Source organism: Aquarana catesbeiana, linkage group LG02, assembly GCF_042186555.1.
Source record: "Aquarana catesbeiana isolate 2022-GZ linkage group LG02, ASM4218655v1, whole genome shotgun sequence".
Classification (NCBI taxonomy): Eukaryota; Metazoa; Chordata; class Amphibia; order Anura; family Ranidae; genus Aquarana; species Aquarana catesbeiana.
Genome location: NC_133325.1, coordinates 212,259,099 through 212,283,966, shown reverse-complemented (window position 1 = coordinate 212,283,966; position 24,868 = coordinate 212,259,099).

Genomic DNA, 24,868 nt, shown 5'->3' with positions numbered 1-24,868 from the left:
ATATAGGGATGCCCATTTGGACAGGGCAGAGTCCGTGGCAGCACCAGAAACCAGCATATCTAAAGACAGGTTCGGAAACATGTTAAAGTCCTCAGCTATGATAATGTTATCTGTTGCAAAGCTAGAGAGAATGGGGATCAAACATTTCAGCAGTGAAACAGTGGCAGGTGGAGGTATATATATTCCCACGATCAATAGCTCAAGTGCATCAATTATTACATGTAACAGCACGTACCTGCTCTCAAGTTTAACTTCTAGGAGTTCGTAGGTCAGGGACTTGTGTATCAAGATACTAACTCCCCTGGCATAACTAGAATAAGTAGCATGGTAGTAATATCGCACCCAAGGTTTTTTCAGGTACATTATCTTGCTACCCACCAAGTGGGTCTCCTGCAAGATGCATATGTGGGGGTTATGCTGTTTGAGAAAAGACATAACCAGGGAGCGCTTCATTTTATCATTAAGACCCCTGACAATCCAGGAGACAAGTCGTTTGGGGGCCATACAATACATATATGTGGAGTATCAGTAGGATAAAGAGTTGTCCTGCAACCCGGAGGGGAAGGTGCCATCTTCAAAATAAATAGCACTGCAACTTCTTCACCCTCTAACCAGCCACCTGTCCATTTCTTAGGCATACCATGCATCATCAAAAAGGGAGGACCACAGCATTGAACAGATTGGAACAAAAAAAAAAACACATAAACATACCCCCCCATCCTGCATGTCCATTAAACTTGGAGTACCTTGTCCCCCAACTCGCAGAACTAATAAACCCCACACAGACTAGAAATACTCCTATGGGAACAGTGAGACAAACTAGTAAACAGAGAACATATACATTTGGACCATGCAATCTACTCGGTCTGCAAGCAGTAGTCAAAAATACCTGCATAAAAATAACAGTACAAAAGGGGGTTAAATGCCATGTAAAAAAAAAAAACAAAACACCTAGCATACTCTAGGGGCACAAACTTAGTTATGTGTAACATAATAGTGTGTGGCGCAGTCTGACTCTGGTATACGTGCTGCCAGCGATGTCCGGTAATCAGGGAGAAATCCCTGAGGCTCACCCATCAAGGATAGAATGCAATAGGGAGACCTAGAGGAAGATGAAAAGATTGGGAGTCTGAAGCAGGAGAACATGTAGATGGGGAAATCCCGCCCAAACGAGCAAAGGAAGGGTCTAGGTTATAGGTCCGGGCAAAAGGAGGCTGACCATGTTGCAAGTGCAATGGCTGTCACTGTCTTCAGGTCGACCCTCTGGGGAGACACAGACTGGTCATTTGCCCCCCAGGGATAATGAAGTAGGGGGGATGGGGGAGTCGGGGGGAGCCCATCGATGGTAGGGGCACATTATCAGGTTGTCATCCAGCAGCTGCTGGTGCTGTGTGAGTGTGAACACCCACAGTCCCAGGGACAGTGTGCCACGTGCAAACTATAGGCCCCAAAATGGCGGGGGCAGGCTCCCAGCAAGGGCACAAGTGAAAGAGCAACTGAATAGTCAAAAGGTGAATGTCACAAGATACCGTTACCGTGCTCTAGGTAGACTGTCAAGCCATTGAGAGGCATCCTCAGGGGAGACGAAATACTTTGTAGATTTCCCATCCACAACTCGAAGGCGTGCTGGGAACAGCATGCTGTATTTCATCCCTCGCTTGCGGAGTTGGGCCTTGACATGATCGAAGGTTCTGTGGAGCCTCATTGTTTCAACAGAGTAGTCCGGGAAGAGCATGAGTTTAGTATTTTCAAAACGGATAAAGAACAAAAGATAAGGGATAGGAGACTTTGAAGGTACATTTTTGTATAGAGAAAATGATATATATACCAAGAACTCAAAGAAAATTATATAAAAATTAGTTTATTTCAGAAAATTGATAAAAAGTAGAGAGTACAGTATAGAGCACAGTCATAGGTATATACACATTTGCCTATTATTGACAGTGAAGCAAACTATAGTCACATACAAAAAACTAGTGCGTCCACAAAATTCGACATATTTCGCCGGTGTGGCTTCATCAGGAAAAGAGGGGACGCTTTATCTAGTAACCATATAAAAACATACATTTTTCACAGATTTAGGTGTATAGAAAGAAAAAAGAAAAAATATATAAAATATTATTCAATATATGACAATTTTGTTATACATAACATAAGCATTTACATGAATATAGAAAACATGACTGAAAGAATAACGAAAAAATAATAAAAATAATAAATAATGGATGAAAAAAAAATGCAGGTGTGCTGCCTTATCCATGCTCTGGTTCTTTTGCCTTAGATCCCCGTACGGACACCCAAGGATGTGCAATGGGATCAGATACCCCTTTTGGGATATTCTCTGGTTCAGCTGCATGTCCGTATTGAGGGTTCCCATGTGACACAGTCCCCCGAGGCATACCATCACAGCACACGGACACTCACTTCCGGAGTTGATTCATCATCATCCGGGGAGTGTCTGTACTGCACCAATGAGTCTGTAGCACGTACTGGCAATTCATTCATCATCATCCGGGGAGTGTCTGTACTGCACCAATGAGTCTGTAGCACGTACTGGCAATTCATTTCCGGTATCCGGGTGACACCATGTGTCTCGCGCACCCTCGTTTTGCGTCCGCGTTTGCATCATCACGGCGTGATGTCACATGCTGTGTTTTGGCACCAACGGGGAGGGATATTTAAACCCGCTATGGCGGTGGCCATACTGGGTGTCTCTGGGAGCTCTGGATTTAAAGGGGATGCTTTTAAGGTAAATTTTCTAGACTAATGGACCATCAATCCCCCTTTCTTATATTGAAGAAATCTAGTTGTTAGCTTATTTATGTTTTTTATTTTCTTTTTCCCTTCATTGTTTCATTTTTAGGTTCAACCTTGCTGTGCTGTTACCTGGTCACTGGTTGTGCTTATTGTCCATCTTTTTGCCCTTTGTGCCTCCATTGCCTTATGGTTCCTAGTGACCTTTGGCTGGGGGTGGGGGGATTTTTCACAAAAATAGACACTGGTATTAGGAAACAGAATAACTTCTAAATGAGTGAAATTTTTATATGCCATTTTGAAATCAAGGACCATTTACCTGCCTCGCCTACATGAGCTCCCAGCATTTATATATTTGTGTAACGCTTTTGTTGGAGGTGAGTACTGTTCATTTTTATGGGACCTGTTTTTAACAGTTGTTCCCCTCCTGAAATCTTAAAGATATCTAATACATGTTACGTTTTACAGGCATTACTATAACTTTTTGAACATTAGCTACATCCCTCTCTACGGGTGATCTGGCTACGTTTGAACTTGAGTGAGGTCAGTGAATGTCGACCTGCTTAGGAGTACCACCAATTGAATACACTCTCATGCCCCTCAAGGTACGGGAGGATTTTCACTTTGGGGGGTTGGGGTGGTTGGGTTTATTTGGATAGGGGTTGGGGGCGATCTTTCCCCCCTTTTTTTTTCCCCCTCCTCTTCTCCCCCCTCCCCTCCCCTCCCCTTCCTTTTTTTTTTCTTTTCCTCCTTTTTTCATCCATTATTTATTATTTTTATTATTTTTTCGTTATTCTTTCAGTCATGTTTTCTATATTCATGTAAATGCTTATATTATGTATAACAAAATTGTCATATATTAAATAATATTTTATATTTTTTCTTTTTTCTTTCTATACACCTAAAGTTGTGAAAAAATGTATGTTTTTATAGTTACTAGATAAAGCGTCCCCTCTTTTCCTGATGATGCCACACCGACAAAACATGTCGAATTTTGTAGACGCACTAGTTTTTTGTATGTGACTACAGTTTGCTTCACTGTCAATAGTAGGCAAATGTGTATATACCTATGACTGTGCTCTATACTGTACTCTCTACTTTTTATCAATTTTCTGAAATAAACTAGTTTTTATATCATTTTCTTTGCGTTTTTGGTATATATATCATTTTCTCTATACAAAAATGTACCTTTAAAGTGCCCTTTCCCTTATTTTTTGTTCTTTATATGTTTTGGGATGTTGGTACCATATCATGATTAAGGTCTTTTGTAGCTGAACTCTGCCCATACTTTTGTCTCTATTTTCAAAACAGAGCTCATCGATCTTCCTTGCCTTGCGGAGGATAAGATCCCGGTCCCTGAAATTCAAGAGCCAGAATATAAAGGTGTGGGGAGCACTGTGGGCCCCATGCCGCCGGCATCCTGCGGGCTCGCTTCACAATGAAGTGAGGGGAGAACTGCGATCTGGGGAGGAGTGCAGAGAAGATGTTCTGTGAAGAAAGTGGGGTCTTGCCCCTCCGCTCCCTCCGGCAGGCCAACCACCCTCAGGTTGTGTCGTTTGCTCCAATTCTCACTATCTTCAGCGCTTTCATCTTAACTTGTAGGGTGTGTATTGATGCCTGTTGCTCTCTAGTGGCGTCTCCTGACTCACCCACCCTTCTCTCCGCCTCTCCCAGATGGTCCTGGAATCTATCCATGTCTCTCCGCATAAGCCCAAAGTCTGTTTGCAGGAGATCAATTTTTCTGTCAGGGTAGTTTTACAGCTGGTGATAGCCTGCATTAGGACTGTGAAGCGGTCTTCCTCCAAGGTAGACAGATCTGTAGGGGCCATTTGTGTCTCTATGTTTGTGCGGCACGCAGGAGTCTGCTTCTGTTGCTGCAGGCAGGCCTTAGGAGCTGAGGCACCTCGTCGCCCAGAGCCAGATCCCGAGGTCCTCTGAAGTAGTAGAGGACGGGTGTCGGTTGTGATGAAATCCCAAGAATTGCGGATAAAATAAGCAGTTATATGTGGAGCTCCGATCACACACCTCAGGTCACCAGCTTGACTATGCCCCCCGGAGATATATACCCTATATGGGTGTTACATGTAACATTCTCCAAAAGGTGAAGCTCCAGGGGGCCCCTGTAGCCTCCCTGTCATATTATCATATCCTCCACAAAGTCCAGCTCGGATCTGCCCTAGGGCCCCACAGCCATGCTCCATTATTGGGTTTCCACTTGCCTTCCACAGTCCACACCCCTCCGTTCTCATTGGCTGGGGAGAAGCTGTGAGCCATTTTCTGAATGGAGAGGAGCACAGGGTGAGAACAGCCCAGTATGGGAAAGTGTCTGTGCTGTGTGCTGGCAACATGGAATGGTAACCAAGCTCAGTGAGGCAAGAGGAGGAGAGTGCTGTCCTGCAGCCACAATGGGACTGATGTCACTGGTGAGGTAAGAAACCACTCAGTATCTCCTAGTTACCAACTGGGATTCTCTGTACCCACCTGGATATGTCCGCTTACCCCACTCCCCTGACAACTGGGGAAGACACACCTCCGGGAGGTGACTTTTCCCCAACACCTGCGAACACTGACAGAGAAACCTTCAGAAATTGCTAAAACAAAACCCTTAACACCTGCTGAGGGGTCCCTGAGGGGCTGCAGGCTCCAAATTTTGTGTCACATTGCTTTGCCCCCAGATCTAAGTAAAGCCCCCTGACCACACCATCTGCCCTGGATGATATGCCTGGCTGCTGAGCTCCTTCCCATTGCAGCACTCTCTACTGCTCCTCCTCCGCAGGGCTGAAATCACATTCCTTTACAACACAGCCAGTCAACCACAATCTGCACAGGGTGTATCTGCCTACTGCAACTACACTGCCGTTCTAACCAGAGAATTTCACAGGTCAGGACGACAACATAAAAGCCATATACACCCTGTGAAGGCTGACAGACTGTTTGTAAAGGAATGTAATTTCAGCCCTGTGTAGTATGTGTGTGTGTGTGTGGGGGGGGGGGGGGCTGTATGCAGTGCTGGGATGGGAAAGGAGCTCTGCCAAGTGACCTGCCAGGGGTCCCTGTCCTCTGATTCTCCAGAGGTGATCCCTGTCCTCTGATGTAAGGTCCAACTTTGGGAACTCAAAACTCTTAAGCCACTATCTTGGCGTGAGGTGGGTGTATCTGCACCCACGGTGAAAGTGGTGGGTCGTAGTGGGGGGGAGGTAGGTCAATCTTTGCATCGGGACCCACAAGCTTCAAGCTAAGCCTCTGCCAACAGAGTTTACTTAAATGTCACTACATTCAATCAGACATGGGCCGAATACCCACCTGTTCAGTTCGCAGCAGAACTCCCGAACAGGGGAAATGTTCTAACCCAAACAGCGAACCGCATTGAAGTCTATGGGAGCTGAGCAGGAAAAATCAAAAGTGCCCATTTTGAAGGATTACTGTGTATGCAAAAAGTAATTGGCAATAAAAGGGGTACGGGGATCTGAGTACTGCCCTGGGGGACATGTATCAATGCAAACATTTTTTTTTTTAAACAGTGTGGGGTTCCCCCTTAGTCCATACCAGACTCTTTGGGTCTGCGGGCCCCACCCCAGGTGATGTTGCCAGGTGGTGCCACCCTTACCTAGATAAGAACTGTCAATGCGCAGAGAAGGAATTTGGCAAGCAACCGTTCCAGAAGGGCAGAGCGTTGGTTTTTTTTTTCGGATCTGGCGGGCAGTGTGAGTGATGATGGATTTACATCGAGGGACACTATTTTTTTTTTAATAAAGAATTTGTCAAAAACTCTCCCGTTTTAATTTTTTTGTACACTTTTTGGGTGAATGGAGAGGTGTACTACGTGCCCAATACTCATTTGCATAAGGAGGCAGGATCTGGGGGCCCCCTTGTTAAAGAGGGCTTCCAGATTCCAATAATCCCTCTGCCTGCAGACCCCCACAACCACCGCCCATAGTTGTGGGATGAGGCCGTGTCCCCATCAACATGGGGACAAGGTGCTTTGGGGTGGGGGGCAAAGCACCCACCCCCCCATGTTGAGGGCATGTGGCCTAGTATTGTTCAGGAGGAGGCTCTCGCTCACTCCCCCCTCTTTCCTGACCTGCCAGGCTGCATGCAGATAAGGGTCTGGTACGGATTTTGGAGGGGACTCCAAGCTGTTTTTTTTTTTTTTTTTTTTTAATTTCGGCGTGTAGGGCCCACAAAGGGCCTTGTATGGACTGGGGGGACCCCACGCTGTTTTGTTTTTTTTAACCGCACTTTTGTTTTTATCTATTTGTCAGCGGGGAAAACCATTGACAGCTGATGACTCATCAATTGTTAAGGACAATGCTTCCTGGCTCCGTTCCTTAACAACCAGCTTACACTTAACCCTGATTGGGCAAAGCTTTGCCCAATCAGGGCACAGAACACACTATGCAGCGCGGACAAACACCCAGCAAAAACACCGCAAAGTCAGGTGTTCAGCGAACGGCCGAACAGGCAAATGCTTGGCCCAAACTCTTGCTCAGGCTTAACTGTTCACCCAACACTAAATTCAATATGCATTCCTAAAGTGGTTTTAAATCCAAATACAAAAATGTATTAAATGTCAGCTTACAGTTCTTAGATGTACTAGCTGCATTGGCTTTCTTGTATTAATCTTTTTTCCTTAATTTTCTCCTAGTGATCCAGCCAGTAAGTCCAGCAAAGTAGCAGTTAGGGGAAGAGATCAACCATTTAACACTGACAGGGGTAATTACAATGATCATTTGTTAGTCAAGTCCACCTAAATCTGCTAGTTTAAGGCTGGGCTCAACCTAATATGGATGTGGCTCACAGCAGGGGGTCTGGTGTGTCCCTGTTCAGGCCCAAATTTTTGCCTGAATTCGGACCTGAAACAGAGCCAAAGACACACAGGACCCCTGTGCAATGCGCTCCGCAGTTGCCCTGGAGATGTGTGAACCGGCCCCATCGAGAGCCGGTCACAGTCTCCTGTCATGCGAATTGGATGCGGAGAAATCCACATCCAATTCTCATAAGTGTGAACCCAGCCTAATACTACCTTCTCCCCAGATTGAAAATGCTTTACTACTTCTTCTAGAATGCAGACACCATAATACAGGAAGTATGCTACTGACTGGATCACCCAAAGAAATAAAGGAAAAAAGCCTAAAAAGAAAAGGAATGCAGTCACCACATCTAATAATTGGTAAGCTGCAATATATTACATTTTTGTTTTTGGATTTAATAATGCTTTACTTAAAAAATATACCTTCTATTGCTCTTAATCTCCTTCAGATGTCCAAATTCCTTTTTTTTCTGCTGTGATTCAGCTTCCTGTTAGAGAGTGGCTAAGTTTGCTCTTTAGCAGCACAAACATGGGCATTTAAAAACTTAATTTTTTTTTAGTGAGTTTCCAACTGGATTCCAGCCCTATTGGGACTGAGATATTGTACATCTTTAAAGTTGTCTTGAATAAAACAGTATATGGAATACTGTATTTAGCTATGCTCATTAGTGTTATTTATATTGTTCGGTCAATTAGCAGTGTGCTTACTGGACCAAACAAAGGGACCAATATCCCCAATATAAAGACATTTTTTTAACTAGCTGTGGTGAATATGCAACAGAATATTTTTTTTAACATATTTCTTTTTATCACTAATGATACAAATGTACAGCATACATTTTAATAATAAAAAAAAAGCATATGACAAAACTATTGTGGATATTATTTATTGCTTAGCAATTGCTTAATTCCCTTTTTTTCTTTCTCTGTTAGTAGACAACTCTGTATTAGATAATTGCAAGATTAATAGTTTTTTTTACTGTTAAAAAATAAAATAAAATGCTTGATATTAATCTGGTCACACTTAAAGGCTCTTTATGGTGGTTTTGTAAACATTTTCTTTGTTTAATATAGGACTAAAAAAACATTTACAAAATATAAAAAATTGCAAATTAATTTTTTTTCCATATGCAGTCAGCAAGGGTAACATTACAGGAGGTTGTTGGTCACAGCATACACTTTCATTTCATAGCATCGGCATTGTACTAACAATATAAACAATAGTTTTTTTTACATAATCCAGTAAGTTTAATTTAAAATCTCCTTTCATGTCATGAGTGCTGCCTGTCTGCTGGCTATCTCTTTCCACAACTTCCCTGGATTCCTTGCATGCTTTTCAGCTTCTCCTCTGCTGTTTACTTTTGATTTTAAAGAGATATGTGTGGTATTCGAAAAACACCTAAAAAAAACACCAAATATTTCTACTCACCTAGATGGCTGCAGCACCGGCCCAAGCTACAGTTGTCCCCTGCTGACTCTACACCAAGAACTGAGTGATCAAAGACAGTGACTATCACTGGAGCCTCGGACTGTGGAGGGGGCAGGAGCTGCTGGATCAGGTTCTCAGCAGCACATCGAGAGGCTGAGCCAGCTGCCGATCAGGCATCTGGGTGTATCCTGACTACGTCAGCCAACAGTGGGCTTTAGCCCGCTGACAGCTGAATCTGGGTCACAGGAATGCAGAACTAAGTACACTTCTGTGAACCAGAGGAGAATTATGGCCAAAAGAGCTTTGGCCCTACTTCTCCTTGGAGGATTACATATGTCATGGTACCTTGTTGCCTGCAAGCTGTGTCTCCAGTACGGACTGCTTTGTGTACTAAGCCCATCTGTTGGGTCAAACCCCCTCTAACCTTGTTCAGAAATGCTTGCAGTCTGCCATCTCTTTGCCTAAGAACTTTCTTAAAGTTAAGAATTTTTTTTAGCTATGGTATGTGAATCGGACCACATAGCTAATATATAGGGTTTTCATATTTGACTGCAAAAATGGAATTACACTTTAACAGTGCATATGACAGGACTTACCACTGGAAATTAAAGAAAAATATATTTGGAATACATTTAGGTAGAAATTGTGTGTTATAGAAAAGTACACTGTCCGGTAGAACCCTTTATCCTTCAAGGCTGTGTCCTAACAGACCATATATGGAAATATAGGTGTGCTTGGTGTTTATGGTGTTGTAAGTGAGTTTGCATAACGATTGAATTTTTTTTTTTTTTAAAGAAGACTCACAAACCTTTGTTTATTAAAGGACACCAAGCGCACATCAACTTGTCCCACAGCACTAACACATTTCACTCCATCTGGAGCTTATTCATGGAGTCTAAAAATAATCTCTGGATTGAGTGAAATGTATTGGTGATAAAAATTAGGAACAATATTCTGTCTATGTTCGTTGATAACTTTCAGCTGTAAGCTATCTAGTTTTGGTAAATTATTTTTAAATAAGAAAGGCATGGTTTGATGCCGTGTAAGAATAGCGCTTGAAGATAGAGCTCCGACACGGTGGAGGGCTTTTTCCGAGTCTCAGCTCCTTACACCAGCAATTGGTAGATCCATATCTTTTATTAAGACCCCCTCATTTGCAGCTTGTCTCTCAACAGAGATTGAGAATAGATGCAGATGCTGTACTTGGAACTCATCCAACAGGTTCTCAAAATGGCAGGTTTACAAATTCTCGGCTCAGATATCAAAACTACTCTGACAACAACCATTACAGATCTTAGAGACGAGTGATGGATTCACTGGGAGGGGTTGAGCAGGTGGCTGGTTGCCATGATGCCGATATAAAAGAACTGCAGCTACATTCAGCTCAGTACTATGAACACCTAATTGATTGTCAATGGAAGCTGGAAGACCTTTGACAACCGATGGCACCGAAGGAACCTCAGGATCCCAAGGTATTCTGGAGAATGTGGAATATGAACTGATTCATATGGCACTCCAATTCCTCTGCAACAATCTGCTAGAGAGGCCTCAAGACACACCAGTGGACTTTGAAAGAGCTAACAGGGTACCCCGACCTCGAGGACAAGAACATGACCCCCCAGATATTGTCTGCTGTTTTGTGGACTACAAGCTCAAAGAAGTAGTCGCACATAGAGCATGCGAGCAAGAGGAACTCATATTTAACGGATCAGCAGTACGGGTATTTCAGGACCTTTCCCCGTCATGTTAAACCACAGGAGAGCCTTGAGACCCATCTTGTCCAGGCTAAGAGAAAGGAATATCTCCTGCAGATGGCAATTTCTGTTTTCCCTATATGTCATCATTCAAGGCAGGTCATTCTCCCTTAAGACTCCTGTGGATCTGCCACAATTCTTTGATTTTCTGAATATGCCCCCTTTTCTAGACCCAGGCTGGTACAAGAAGTTTCAGACTCCTGCTGTTTGGTAAAAACTGTTACCACAACCAGTCGAACAATGCACCCCACGTCACATAGGATTCTCTACGCCATATCATAGAAATAGAAGATGACAAGGGGAACATGCGGGAGCTCTCCATGAACTCCCAAGAAGACATGTGAACTGTTTCCATTACTACTGAACATTTTCGGGCAACCGAGCAGTGTGTCATCAAAGTTAATAGTAACTGTTTTTCTTCCAGCTTTTCTTCTTCTGCTGAGATAACTAGTTTCTTATCCACATTAGCAACCATCCTCCCAGATGCCTCAGTAAGCCTTACATTGCACCCATCTCCTTTAGTTAAAGCGGTTGTATACCCTTAGAAAAAAAAAGTAAAAAAAAAAAGAAACATCCTGTAAGGCAAAGGCATAATGAGCTAGTAAGTACTGCATACTAGCTCATTATGAAATACTTACCCCATATCGCAGGCTAGTCCACGCCGAGAGAGCTGACATTTTGCCCTCGGTGTGTCTTCCGGGTTCACGGCTCCGGCGCTGTGAGTGGCCAGAGCCGTAATGACGTCACTCCCGCGCATGGTGTCTGCCGGATCTTCAGCCGGGCATTCACAGCGCATGCGCCGCTGACGTCAGCGGCTGCATGCAAAGTGAATATCTCCTAAACCATAAAGGTTTAGGAGATATTTATTTTACCTACAGGTAAGCCTTATTATAGGCTTACCTGTAGGTAAAAATTCAAAACATGGGTATACAACATTTTAAAGCCATAGCTTAGCTCATAGCGCATACAAATGATGCTCTCCTTTATATTGTTTAACTGTTTACTACCACTGATATACTTTGAATGCATTTTGATTAATGAAGTGTTGACAAGACACCCCTCTCCCATTGCTAGAGGTAGAGCTACTGGATGGTTTAGCTACGGCAGGACCTACCCATGCCTTGCACAAATTCAGATACATCAGGATGCAGCACTGGCTGTACTCCCTTCCTCTATAACTCTCCTACTAACAGTTTCTGATTGCAACATAATCCCTGCTGATAGCTTGCATTTGTCTGAGAGGCATGTGACTCTGTTGGAAGAACTAGGATGGTGAACCAGCACAACAAGTGGAGGGTGCATTTATCATCCACGCACTTCTCTCTGCATTGCTTTGTCAGTTCCCATTGGTAGAGGTGTTAACTGCTCAGTTAAATTGATGGGGTTTACCCTGCTATAGGAGACAGTACATCTCCATGTGGGTTCCCCCAGAGAGAGTATACTGGGAGATTTGGGTTTTGCATATTGCATTCTTTGCCTTATCTGGGAAATTTCCCATAAGGAAATTAGCTATATTAGACCTAAACGCTTCCAACACATATGAGAGTTTTTGGGGAGATATCCAGACCCTTTATTCCCCATGGGGAAACTTATTTTTGTTTCTATAATGTTTTTCTCTTTTTATGAGTTTCAACCTAAACTAGCACAATTTTTGCACTTACCCCTTCATACCATGAATGTTGTTGGTTTGATAAAAATGAGCCATTAGCATTTACTAAGCAACTGTCAGAAACCATGAATCAGGCTGAGACAGAAGTACAATTAAATCACACTTGTTTAATGATCATAAAAAAATGTAAACAAAGTAAACGTAGTCAAAACATAGTCAGAGTTCAGGAACCGGAACGGATAGTCAGATAAGCCAAAACGCCAGGGAGCCAGAGATGAGCGTAGTTGAACATCAAGTAGGATCTGGAGCCAGAAGGAATGTCAGCCAAGCAAGTCTTTAACAGAAACACAGGAGAGCGTCTCTAGAGATGTGACCAAGGTGAAGGCAGAGATCATCTGGGCTAGACAGCTTAAGTAGGCCTGACGAGCAGGATATCATCAACAGGTGAGTCACTGTGGAGAGATAGGAGCTGGTAATTAGCCGACAGCTGAGTGGCCAGCCCAGAGAAGGAAGGGCTGAGCTCAGCCCTGACAGTAACTCATTCCAATTGCCCTTGATGAAACATGTATATTCTTTTTTGGGGGTTCAATTGGTGTGCAAAATATAATTCTTGCCATTGATGTAAATATTTCTCATTATGTATACTAGGAGCAGGGACACTATGTTTAATAAACTACAACTCACAGGCTCTGTATGCACAATCCTGACCATAAAAATGTTTTTTCATATATTTGTAATACTTCTGGGATCTACAATACTAACCCTGTTAAGCCTTCTTTTTAACACTCGGTGGTTCCTTTCACCATGCGGTTATTTCTCTGCTGTTCAGTCAGTCCATACCTTTTTTTTGACATAGCCCACACAGCCCAGTATACAACTGGTCTGACCCACCTAGGTGATAAGTCGACTTGTCACAGCTGCTTTCGAGTCCACCCGAACATATCCAACCTCTTTATCTGCTTTTCTTCTCACTTTCTATTCTTTTTTTTCTCACTCCAATCCGCTCTCCTGATTTCTAAATGTTCTCATCCCTTCCCTTTTCCCTTCCTTCTCCTCCATTTGTGCTCCCCCTTGGCTAGTGCCAGTGGTCTTGGGACCTCAACAGTTGTTGGCTTATCCTCCTTTTCCTCCTGCAGCTGAGGAATCTCTGTCTTTACTAGATCATAACATGACAGACGTGGCCCAGCTTTTAGGGACCTCAAAATCTTCTCACTCAATGTTTTGAGGGAGATTTCGCTATCCATTCGCTTCATGGACTATGATCTCAAGCCCAAACTTTAGCAGTTGAACCCTTCCCTGTTGAGCAACCCTACTCATGAAAGTCTTCTTCAAGACAAAATCAAAGACCTTAAATTCCACACCTGACTCTTCAGCTCTAAGTCAGCGGCTGGCACACAAATGCGTACATTGCAGAGAATGTACAGTATCTCCCTGATTAAGAAAATAAAGTCAGGCCCATATTTCAGCTTTGGCACAACAAATTAGGACTCTTGAAATGGCTCATAAAAATGGAGTGGAACAAGTTTACTCCTTAGCTTAAACCAGGAAACTTTTGCTGGAGGAACTGGGAAAACAAATGAGACAACTTTACCCTAGCGTTCTATGAGCATGCTAACAAAAATGGGAAGCTGTTGGCCAGGTTTCTCCAGGGTAAATGGGCAAACATGAGATACACAATAATACAGGTAAGAAATTTCATAAGTCTGTAGATATTGTCAAACAATTCGTACAATACTATGAACAGCTTTATTCCCTTCACCCTGCACCACAACAAACTTTTTTAGAATATCTGAGATAACATGGAATGCCTTCCTTCATCCTACCAAGGTGAAATCTATAATGAACCCTATATCAATAAAATAATTCACCCAGGCCCTGAAACAATTAAAACAGGGCAAAAGCCCTGGACCGCATGGCCTTTCGGCCCAATATTATAAGAACTTTCACCGGGTTTTAGTATCCCATATTTTAAAAGTGTTTAACTCTTTATCAAATAACAAGTCTCCCCCTTCCTAACTGTTGGAGGTCCACATTACAGTCCTACATAAAAAGGGAAAAGACACAACCCAGGTTCAAAACTACGGCCCAACATTAAACCGCCTCCTTCCCTTTCTCCCATCTTTGATCTCCATGTTTATTAGTTTTTTATTCTAGAGTCATTGACTGGCATACACAAACAACAAACAAAAACTGGGAACAATTTATGGCCAACAACACTATGATTTTCATTCCCTGGCTTCAGCCTGGAGTGCAATCTGGGTTTCTAGAGCCACATCCTCTGATAGGCACTACTCTACGCTGTCTTCGTAACTCTAGTAAACCTTTTGACATGACAACAATCCCTGGCCCTCTAATGCCCCGTACACACGGTCGGACTTTGTTCGGACATTCCGACAACAAAATTCTAGGATTTTTTCCGACGGATGTTGGCTCAAACTTGTCTTGCATACACACGGTCACACAAAGTTGTCGGAAAATCCGATCATTCTGAACGCAGTGACGTAAAACACGTACGTCGGGACTATAAACGGGGCAGTGGCCAATAGCTTTCATCTCTTTATTTATTCTGAGCATGCGTGGCACTTTGTCCGTCGGATTTGTGTACACACGATCGGAATTTCCGACAACGGATTTTGTATTCGGAAAATTTTATAGCTTGCTCTCAAACTTTGTGTGTCGGAAAATCTGATGGAAAATGTGTGATGGAGCCTACACACGGTCGGAATTTACGACAAAAAGGTCCTATCACACATTTTCCGTCGGAAAATCCGACCGTGTGTACGGGGCATTACACCAATAGCAAATAATCCTGACTTCCCTCCAAGTTTAACCAAGGGCTTCCTGAAGCTTAATGGGCTCAATCAATTCACTCGAACCTCCCATTTCTTTGAGAAAAAACTACTTCATCATTCTAGGGTGATGCACAACTCATTTCATAAATATTTAGCTATGCACATGATAAATACAGCCCACACTTGTGTCCCGGTGTTATGGCAACAATCCTGTATCCCCACACTAAAAGATTGTTTTTCATGTATTACCAGAGTGAACCGCTACCAATCCTCTGCAGTGGCGGCCCATCAATGGGGGGTTCAGGGGTGCCACCAAGTGTGTGCGGGGCGCCGGACACACAGGTGCTATGGGAAGTATGACGTGTTTTTAATCACATGATTGCGGCTAAGAAGCTCTATTGTCATCGGGGCACAGAGCATTATGTTTTCTGTGGTTGTTACTGATTGGCCAGTCCATAGGGTGGTGCTTTTATTGCCCCCTGCGTCACTTCCAGTTTCTCGAGTGACTCATCCTGGTCCGAAGGTGGATGGAACGCAAGACCCGAGCAGAGGAGTTGGCCGGTGAGCAGGCCAGGCAGGGCTGCTGATAAGGGGATGACCACCAGGCCGCCATCATGTAAAAGGGGGGCCCAGCCAGTTGGCAACTGCAAGCATTATGTATCACATACATACTGTGAGCATAATGTTGTTCCCTGTGGTTCCTAGATGGGAAATCATATTCCCTGGCCTGGGGGGGGCATCAGTTCATCCAGGGGGCCCGGTAGACTGTAGCTAGAGGGACTATTTTTTCTATTTCGGCTCATATGCGGATTTTCCCTGGCTGCATTTGCCGATAATTATATTAAAGTCCCGGCTCTCTCAGTCCCTGTGCTGCTGGCGGAGGAGTGACTTGGCTTACACACTGCCTGTCTCCTTCAGCAAGAAAGTGCTGAGGCAATCAGCAGCAGAAGAAGAATGGTGGTAGGCTCAGGGAAGACTGGGAGTGATAGGTCCATGCAGCAGACAGTGGCAAAGGCAGCAGTCCTTGTCCATCCATCTCACTGTGACACAGACTCAGCAGCCAGCAGTGCACACAGAGGGATTACTTGAAACACACAGGAAAGTCAAGGTACAGTACATGCAGGGCCTGGACTGGGGGGGGGGGCAGAAGGGACACGTGCTATGCTATTTTTACTGTCCTGACTCCTGCTACAGCAGCACCTTTCACCTCCAACTTTATTTTCCCTCTCTCCATGAAATGCAAGTCTGTACATCTTCCCGGTACAATGAGACAATCAAACAGACCCCCCCTCTTCATTTTCTCCTGTTTGTTTGCTCTCCCCTTGATTCTTTACTGCTCACATCCTTCAGCCTCCTGTGTCAGATCCAACCATTCCAATCACTGACTGTCTGCTTGACTCCCTTTCCATCACACATTACTTTTTATCTCTTCCAACTGTTCAGCAGCTCAATACATTATCTGCACTCATTTAAGGTGGCCATAGTACAAATGAAATTAAGAAGGAATCATCTATTCTATGGCCACCTTAATTGACTGCAGAGAATGTACTGAGCTGCTGAATAGTTGAAAGAGATAAAAAGTAATCTGGGACGGAAAGGGTGTCAGGCAGACAGTCAGTGTGTGGACCCCAAGAGAGGAATGTCCAGATCTGAGACCACACTTGTAAAGAACAACTCAGCACAGGGATGATGAGAACCCCTCATAATGGGCACAGCAGCCAGCAGGTGTACAGACCCAGGTACTCAGCACCGGGATGGTGGGAACCCCTCATAATGGGCACAGCAGGTGTACACAGGGCCGGCCCAAGACATTGTGCTGCCTGGGCCCAAGAATGAAATGCTGCCCCCCCCCCCCCAAAAAAAAATCACGCCCACCAAAAATCCTCACATTCATTATTTTATATCAAGATAATTAAAACTAAAATTAAATTGATCAGAAAATCTGATTTACATGCAACAGCACCTTGTCCATTAGGGAAAATTATATCACAAACCATTATAAATCCAAACCTTTTTTTGTTTATAGCACAAAAAATAAAACCGCAGAGGTGATCCAATACCACAAAAAGAAAGCTCTATTTGTAAGAAAAAAAGGACGTCAATTTTGTTTGGGTACAGCTTCGCACGACCGCGCAATTGCCAGTTGAACCTCCCAACTAAAAAGTTGTTTCACTTTAAGTTAATTTGTATTGCAATTATTTGTAGAGGCGTTTCCACCATCCCTGCTAAGTTCATTTCTTGTGTCTTGTTCTCAGTTTGAATTAGATGTGAAGTTGTGTATCACAGAGACCAGTATTGTGGTAATATTGAAGTTTATTGAGATTTTCATACATTAGAGGGTTCCACCATTATCGTTAAGTTATTGATTAGTAAGTTAGGGGTGCACTTTTCTTTTTTTTTTTTGTGGTGTGGGAACATGTAAGTGCTTAGCGTCAGGCCCTTTACTGACTCTTTTTTATTTTACCTCCAGTAGTTTATTGTAAATAGTAGTGTGGTGAATACCCATTATCTGCTTGCCGACCAGCGCATGCCGATGTACATCGGCAGAATGACACTGGCAGGCAAAAGGGCGTACAGGTACGCCCCCTTTAAGAAGCGGTGTTGTGAGCGCGTGCATGCCTACCGAGGTCTCCGTGACCGTGGGTCCGATGGACCCAGGTGCCCGTGATCGCGTCATGGAGAGGAAGAACGGGGAGATGCTTATGTAAACAAAGCATTACCCGTTCTGCCTAGTGACAGAACAGTGATCTACTGCTCTCTGTGATCGAGAGCTGTGATCACTGTCCTGTGTGTTCAAGCCTAGCCCCCTCACAGTTAGATTCACTCCCTAGGACATACTTAACCCCTTCACTGCCCCCTAGTGGTTAACCCCTTCACTGCCAGTGTCATTTACATAGCAATCGATGCATTTTTAATACACTGATCGCTGTATAAATGACAATGGTCCCAAAAATGAGTCAAAAATGTCCGATGTGTCCGCCACAAACCAATCAATATACGCTTATTGCGATTTTTTGGGGTCTGGTCTGGTCTTTGGGCAGCCAAATGGTCTGTGGCTGAAGTGGTTAAACTAAAGATTGGCATGTGAAAAGAATAAACATCAATGGATTTTAGTTTAGGCTGCTGATTGGTACTGATTGGCAGCACTGATAGGTAGCACTGATTGGCATTAATAGGGCACTGATAGGAAGCAATGATTGGCAGCACTGATGGGCACTAATTGGCAGCACTGATGGGTTCTGATTGGCAGCACTGATTGGCATTGATAGGCAGCACTGATGGACACTGATAGGCAGCACTGATTTGCACTGATAGGTGGCACTGATTGGCATTGATAGGCAGCACTGATGGGCATTGATAGGTGGCACTGATTGGCATTGATAGGCAGCACTGACTGGCATTGATAGGTAGCACTGATAGGTGGCACTGATTGGCACTGATAGGTGGCACTGATTGGCATTGATAGGCAGTACTGATGGGCACTCATAAGTGGCACTGATTGGCATTGATAGGCAGCACTGATGGGCACTGATAGGTGGCACTGATTGGCATTGATAGGCGGCACTGATGGGCACTGATAGGTGGCAATGATTGGCATTGATAGACAGCACTGATTGGCACTGATGGTCAGCACTGATAGGTGGTACTGATGGGCAGCACTGATAGGTGGCATTGATAGGTGGCACTGATTTGCACTGACAGGGGAGAGGGGGAGTTTCACATTGAGCAGATCATAAGGCTTGCCGGAGCCCCTCAGTGTGTGACACTGTCATTGTCATCTAATGTAACTGCATTGAGGGAGAGAGATTAGATGTCACAACTCAGCGGTAAAGTCGGGGGTGGAGGGAGTCACGTGAATGAGCAGCTTTCAAACACCAGCCAATCATCGGGCTGTTAAAGGGCGGATCCACATAAATGTAATGGCCTGCCCAGACCCCATCCCATTGGCTGATGTTTGATAGCTGTTCAGTCCCGCCCACTCCCTACATCACCGCTGAGTTGTGACAGCTGATCTCTCTCCCTCAATGCAGCTTCATTATCTGACAGTGTCACACACTCAGCGGCTCTTATAAGCCCCACGATCTGCTCAGTGTGTGCTGCAAACTCCTTGGATGCCTTTCACAGCATCCCAATGGGCAGATATCGGAAGACAGCCCGGTGACTAGGATGTGCGGTGGCAGGCGGCGGTGGGTACTCCTGACAACTTTTCACCGCATGCTCTGGCCGACTGCTGCCCCTCTTAAAGTGATCCCACTGGGTCCCATGGTTGTGCCAGCCCTGGGTGTACAGACCTGAGTACTCAGCACAGGGATGGTGGAAACCCTTCATAATGGGCACAGCAGGCAGCAGGTGTACAGTTGAAGTCACGGGCGGTGACGTAACGCGTAGGGCGTGGCCGAGCATAGACGAAACCGGAAACTAGTAAGGAGGCGTCTCCAACGCCGCTCCTCAACTCTTTTACCTTTAATGCTGTTTTTAACTTGTTTACATGTAAGAGACCACTTGAATTTTTAATAAATAGCCAGTTGTTTTAAACTTACTACACCATCGGAGGCATCTTTTCTCTCTCCCCTTCCCGTTTATACCACCGGACCGGTGGAGCCCAGGTGGGCAACCCTCTTTGTTCTTACAAATCGCAGGTACTGTCAAGCAGAGAGATCGCTGCAACATCAGAGAAGCTTTACTTCCACATCACCATATCACAAAGAACAAAGAATCTGGTTTCAATGCCCCTAATAATTTTACTCAAGGTGAGAGTCTAGAGAGCCCGGTGCCACCGGATTAGAAAACCCAAGATTAATATCACTTTTTACCTTCACTGAATGACCCTAGTGGAACAGCACAATATAGACTTTGATGCACATTATGAACTTTTGATTATTTTTAACGTTTTTCATTTGCATTGTCATTGATTTTTCACCTTGATGCACATAGCACCTTGATATATTATTGCACTATGGAGCACTTTTAGACACTGCACGGTTAGTGATTTTGTATTATTGTATGCACTTTACTCTGAGGTGATAGATTTTTATAGCGCGAAATCAATTTTTATTATATTTATGCTGAGTGAAAGTGAACACTGTAAATTTTGCTGCTATCCATAGAGACATCATCACCGTTCATTTGCATTATTTTACACATATATAGGCTAAGCTCTGTATAGAAACATTCACACAACCTATACACTCAATTTAGCGCGAGGGATCACATTACACCATTTTTGCAGACCCAGGGACTCAGCACAGGGACAGTGGGAATTCCTCATAATGGGCACAGCAGCCAGCAGGTGTACAGACCCAGGTACTCAGCACAGGGATGATGGAAATCCCTCATAATGGGCACAGTGGGTGTACAGACTTGGGAACTCAGCACAGCGATGGTGGGAACCCCTCATAATGGGCACAGCAGGTGTACAGACCCGGGTACTCAGCACAGGGATGGTGGAAACCCCTCATATTGGGCACAGCAGGTGTACAGACCTGGGTACTCAGCACAGGGATAGTGGGAACCCCTCATAATGGGCACAGCAGCCAGCAGGTGTACAGACCCAGGAACTCAGCACGGGGATGTGGGAACCCCTCATAATGGGCACAGCAGGTGCACAGACCTGGATACTCAGCAAAGGGATGGTGGGAACCCCTCATAATGGGCACAGCAGGTGCACAGACCTGGACACTCAGCAAAGGGATGGTGGGAATCCCTCATAATGGGCACATCAGGTGTACAAACCAAGGAACTCAGCACAGGGATGGTGAGAACCCCTCATAATGGGCACAGACCCGGGGACTCAGGGAAGGGATTATGGGAACCCCACATATTGCGCGCAGCAGGTGTACAGACCCAGAAAATAAGCACAGGGACAGTGAGAACCCCTCATAATGGGAACAGCAGCAAGCAGGTGTACAGACCCAGGAACTCAGCACAGGGATGCGAGAACCCCTCATAATGGACACAGCAGCCAGCAGGTGTACAGGCCCGGGAACTCAGGGCAGGGATGGTAGTAACCCCTCATAATGCGCACAGCAGGTGTACAGACCCAGGAACTCAGCACAAGGTCAGTGGGAACCCCTCATAATGGGCACAGCAGCCAGCAGGTGTACAGACCCAGGAACTCAGCACAGGGATGGTGGGGACCCCTCACAATGAGAACTGCAGGTGTACAGACCCCGGAACTCAGCACATGGATAATGGGAACCCCTCATAATGGGTACAGAGAGGCTGCATTGATGGGCACAGTGCCCATCAATTGTAGACTCACTGTGCCAATCAATTTCACTGAGGCTGCATTTGATGGGCACAGTGAGGCTGTATTTGATGGGCACAGTGAGGCTGCATTTGATGGGCACAGTGAGGCTTCATTTGATGGGCACAGTGAAGCTGCATTTGAAGGGCACAGTGAAGCTGCATTTGAAGGGCACAGTGAGGCATCATTTGATGGGCACAGTGAGGCTGCATATGATGGGCACAGTTTTATCTAGCAGTAATGATACATATTCACCTGATAATTGGCTAAATGATCCTGCATTATGGCCCTGCATTACTAACAGTTTAATTTTTCAGTTTGTTTGCGCCCCCCCCCCCCACTTAAAAAAAAAATTTGAGCACCAGCCACCCCTGTTAAGGGGTCACCTTCTTCCTCGGCCTCTATAAGAATATGATAAGCTTCTTATAGCCTCTTTTAACATTTAAGATATTAAACACATACAGATACTCCTTATGTGTGAGTAGGTTAGCACGTCCCATTCATGATCCTAGGAAACAGGTGTCAATAGCTTTTTTTTTGTCAACTATTAATAGCTTTTTGGCCATCTCATAGAATGCCAATATATTCCCCGTAAAGTGCAAAAGAGTGTCTGGTTTCACTCAAGCCCTGAGCACTTTATTGGAATTTTTTTTTGGCACTGTGAAAACATCCCTGGACTTCATTGATTATTAATTGGGACTTTTTCTGCACCTTATTTAGTGGGACTGTTACATATAAGTTTATTTATTTTTTGATTGATTTGCATACTTTCTGTGCTTTTTTTATTGAACATTTTGTTATATATTTTTTGATATGTTTATAAGATTGATTTAGTGGGTGAGGACACCTGTCTTTCTTTATTACATTGTCTAAGCAGGGTATTTAGGCTTTTACAGGTTATCACTAATGATTTATGGTTATTACTAATGATACAAATTTTATCAAGTTTTTGGATATGAGCCCTTACCATTCTTTCCAATGGTTTACATACTATTATTGTTAGACTGACTGGTCTGTAATTTTCAGGTATATAACTTGGCTCTTTTTTAAATATCGGTACTGCATTTGCTTTTCCCCAATTTGCTGGTACCATTCCAGTCAGTAAGCTGTCCATAAAAATTAGGAACAATCTTTTGGCTATGATGTGGCTAAGTTGTTTGAGAACTTTCAGCTATAAGCCATCCGGTCTTAGTGATTTATTCACATTGCGTTTTTTGAGTCTTTTTTGAACACAGGTTTCTGCCAGCCACAATGGTACATTCAATAAAATGTTTTTAGCATTACTGTCTTTTTATTTTACCCCTCCTTTTCATTCATATAAACTGAGGAGAAGTTTGCATTTAATACAGTTACCTTCTCCCTGTCACTTTCCCTGATCATCTTTTGTGGGGCCAATATGTTCTGACTTCACCTTCTTACAATTAATATATTTGAAAACATTTTGGGAATTTTTTTTTTTACTTTCTTCAGAAATGTGTCTCTTATAATCTAATTTACTTACCCTGATCACATTCTTGCATTTCCTAATGTAATCTTTGTAGTTCTGTAATGCTAATAGTGATCCTTCGGTCTTATATTTTTAAAGGACAACTTTTGCAGGTTGTACATAATACATTCCTGTCTGACCCTAGAGAGTGCAGAATGCTCCCAGTCACGTGCCATCCTGATTTTCCCCATGGCCTTTCTGATAGTTCCTTTCAGACGTTTGTACAGCAACTTTGAATTAGTATGTAACATTTCATTTCACAGGGTCCCATTAAACAGATACTCAAAAATACTCAATGTATTGCAGACTGCCAAGAAAATGAAATTCATGCCCATGCTCAAAGAAATGTGCATCCATGCAAAATGGTCCACAGAGTCAGTGTCATGTGCACATCTACACATGCATGTGTATGTATGCATGCATGTACACGTGAGTATTAGTATGCTTATGCATGAGCATGCATGTTTGAATTGACTTTGGCACCTAGTGGTCTATTTAAAGCACTTCAAGACTCAGGATTGCTGAGAAGTCATCTGATTCTTCTGCCTATGATCTGTGTTCAGGCCCAGCCTGTTTGACTCCACTCCGTTCCAGAAATTCTGTTGTTATTCTGGCTTGTGACCTGACCTTGCCTCCTTCCTGCTGTTCCAGTACCTTTCGGCTAGGTTTCCACTATTGCGTCCCCAAAGTCGCGCGATTTTGACGCGATTTTTTACCGCGATTTTACCGCGACTTTTTACCGCGACTTGAAGCAATGCCTGTATCTATGGACCTCAAGTCGCATCAAAGTGGGACCAAAGTAGTGCAGGGACTACTTTGAAGTCGCTGCGACTTGAAGTCGCACAGATATGAACGGTACTCATTGGAAATCATGGGAAACAATTTGTCATGCGACTTTTCAGTCCCAAGTCGCATGAAAAGTCGCACTAGTGGAAACAGAGCCTTCCTGCTTGCTCAATATTGACCTTGGCCTGGCTCTGACTCTGCTCCTGGTTTCTGTTTCTGTATCTCTGCTGCCAACTTTTGCCTGCCTGATCATGCATCTGGGATCTTGCAATTGCCAGCTGCCAGCTTGTCTGCTGCACAATCTTTAGCTCTACATCTACTACAAGGTCTGTGTTATACCCTATCATCAACCCCAGCAGAAACGGAACAAGAGGTGTAAGGGAAGCCTTCTCATCAACTTGGCCTTGATCAGGTACATGACAAAACACTGACCTGAATGTTTGGAAGGTTCTACAGCCTTACCATTTCCTTCCAGTTATTTATCTCAAGTAATTTTTTTGCAATATGCTACACCCATTGGAAGTCTGTGCAGGGTTTTAGATGCACTATGACATACTATTTTAATCACATACTCATTGCTGATAGTGCCACTACCACAATTTTCTCCTCATTACATCCAAAAGTGGATCCAAAAGAGAACTATAACACAAAAAAAGGACAAATTATTTTTTTTTCCTCATAAGGCATCCATAGCCTGTAAAACTCAGGAATCAGGTTTTAAATTACTCTCCAGGTGGTGGGTTCCTATCTACTTGCAAAAGCTTTTCTCTGTATTGCCTCCACTGTGTTGGAAGTGCAGTGAAATACAGGGTATGCTCTCTCCTGAGACCGTACTGGACCAAGGTATAGTCATTTATTATAGACCCCACAGGAACAGACTTGGGAGACAACCCAACAGTAGTTCTCTTATAATGTAACCATTTGTCATGCCTTAACCCTCCACAGCAAAAAAATAAAAGTCATTCCCTTGACTAATACATTTTTCACAGCCAGTTGAAAGTACCCTCTGAAATTTAGTGTCGGGTGGCATGTACATTTTATCAAGAGATTCTGATCATAGTCTTTGATCTTAAACTGATCTAATAATTGTAAAATATGCGAGAATTGTTCCACTGTACTGTTATATTTGTATTATCCTGTCATTTGCTTGATCTACAACAACTAAACATACTGGTGCTACTTTTTTAAGGTCTATATTGTA